Genomic DNA, 2,700 nt, shown 5'->3' with positions numbered 1-2,700 from the left:
AATAAGAATAAATAAAAATAACTAGGGCAACTGCAATCTCTGCAGCAAAAACTCTGAATTTCAGGAAAATACAAAAATTATACATCAAATCTTAACAAGAATTAAGTTTTAGGTATGAACAAACAACTGTCTGAGCTGCAGAGTCACAGGGCCTCCAGTTTGATAAGCTGTATCTACAGAGCTATGAAAAACAGGAATAATGTAAACATTAAAAACAGTAATTCTTAATGATGTAAGAATGGCCATATCAGATCAAACTATCACTCCTTCTAGCTCAATAACTTGCCTCCAGCAATGGACAATTAAGAATATTTAGGGAAGAGCATCAGAACAAAGGTAGCACCTTAGTGCATAATAGCTGTCAAAGGATTTTTTTCTTTCATGAATTATTCCAACATCCTTGAGCCCACGTAAAATTTTGGCATTTACAATATGCAGGGGCGATGACTTCCACAGTCTGACTATCCGCTATTGGAAAAAGAACCTCCTTTTGTTTGTTTGGGACTCACCACTTAATAATTCCATCTGCTGTCCTCCAGACTTAATATGAAGAGAAGGAATGAAAAATAGCTCCCTCATATTACCATCAGGTGGCAGGGCCCAGTTCCAGTGTTCAATTTTCTTCTGGAAATGTTCAATTAAATTTACAAGGGTAAATAATTGAATAACTATAAAAAAAACCCTTAGAATTACTTTGTGAGTCATCCTGACTGTATCCAGCACCAGGTCATGAAAAAGCATAAATTTTTCACCTTTACAGCTAGCCCAGAACCAATTGAATTGTTCTTGACAGCAATGTCACAAGAGCTTCCAGTTTTTGTGGCCTGACTGACATAACCAATGAGGTTTGTCTCAGACTGCATCCTGTAATATGATGAATTCTGTCTCTAAAAGAAGCATGAAAAATAAATTTCTAAATGATCTGATGAATTTGCTATGTTTTAATAGCAAAAGCATCCATACTAAATTTTTGAAGTTTGTTCATATCTGTGTGAAAGTTCTTCATCAAGCAATACAATGGATAAGGAAACTTACCCACTTATACTTAATATCCTTATATTGTAATCTTCTACACTGTCATGCATAATTTAAATGACAATTTTAGAGGCTGGCAGATATATCCAGCTTAAGTGTTAACTTTCTATTTATCGAGCAAACAAGCCTTTCTTTAATGCAGTGTGGCAAGACAGCACGCTAAATGTCACTTATCTGGTACAGGCAAAAGAAGATTCCTTGTGATGCTACATATCCTGTCATTGCCAACCATACAAAACAACCATAACAAGCATTAGTGATGCGTAAACAAGGAAGCAAGTTAAAGGAGAATCTCCAAAAACTGACTGTCAGGGAAGAACCCAAATAAAAACAAGAAAAGCCTTGGAATTGGAAGTCTGTCCTTATACACAGGACAATTAGATTTTCATAGGAAGAGTGGAAGTACTGGGACTGCCATCACTGGAGGTGAAGGACCTATAAAACTGATCCCACAGAGAAGACAGTCCACCAACTCTCATGCACCACTGCTGCAAATCCAGCCCTTAGATGTAACTGGTTCTGTGGTGGGTCCTTGGCAGGCAATCCACAGCAGCATAACCATGTTGGACAGCCCTGAGAGGGTCTGGCCTGCCCCAGTCACGGCACGCTCCCGCGTGGGACCAGCTGTTTAACCTCGCATCCTTCTCACTGTGCCCAATCTGCCTGTTGTCTGCCAAACGACGCCTGGGCACGGAGCCGCCCTGCTGCTGAGGCACGCGGGCTGCCACACGCAGACACAGCCTGTTACTCCTCACGGGATGCCCTTATGTCCAACCACTGAGATGTCCATAGTGGCCCCAGTGCAGACCACTGCCTGTCATCCCACTCAAGCTCCTCTGACTGAAACCAAATGATGGTTCCAGTGCAGCCCCTGCTGTCTCCCCACACCCTGCGTGGACGCAGAGAAACACCCTGAGCAGACAGCCTGCTCCCCTCACACAAAACCTGAACGTCGCTCCCCAGACACATCCCTGGCATGGACACAGGCTGTCCCCTTCCAGACGGTGCTCCTGCACCCACATTCTCCCTTGGAGACTCCCCCTGCACCAAAACCTCGATTCCTCACCAAGCAATGTTGCCTTTAGCCCCAGCAAGGCTGCTGCCTCCTTGGCCGCTGTCCCCACCCACAGCCCTCCTCTGCCTCTCGGGGCCATGCCCAGCGTCCCTCCCCACCCAGGACCCTCCTTCGCCTCTTGGGACCATGCCCAGCATCCATCCCCCGCGGTCCCCACCCACAGCCCTCCTCTGCCTCTCGGGGCCATGCCCAGCGTCCCTCCCCACCCAGGACCCTCCTTCGCCCCTTGGGACCATGCCCAGCGTCCCTCCCCACCCAGGACCCTCCTTCGCCCCTTGGGACCATGCCCAGCATCCATCCCCACGCAGGACCCTCCTTCACCCCTCAGGAGATGCCTAGCCCAGCACTCCTCCCCACCCAAAACCCTCCTTCGCCCCTCAGGGCTATGCACAGCCCAGCGTCCCTCCCCACCCAAGACCCTCCTTCGCCTCTCGGGGCCGCCCCTGGCGGCGGCCATCTCGCGGTAGGGCCCCCCCGCGCCCCACCGCCCAGCCCGCCCCCGGCCGGGACACGCTCCATCACCTCACCCGCGTGGCGCCTCCCCCTCCCGCCCCCGGCCAGCACCCGCCTGACTCACCGCCGCCGCCGCG

Source organism: Dromaius novaehollandiae, chromosome 1 (genome assembly GCF_036370855.1).
Source record: "Dromaius novaehollandiae isolate bDroNov1 chromosome 1, bDroNov1.hap1, whole genome shotgun sequence".
NCBI lineage: Eukaryota > Metazoa > Chordata > Aves > Casuariiformes > Dromaiidae > Dromaius > Dromaius novaehollandiae.
The sequence above is the reverse complement of the archived record's forward strand: the minus strand, read 5'-3'. Positions refer to the sequence as shown.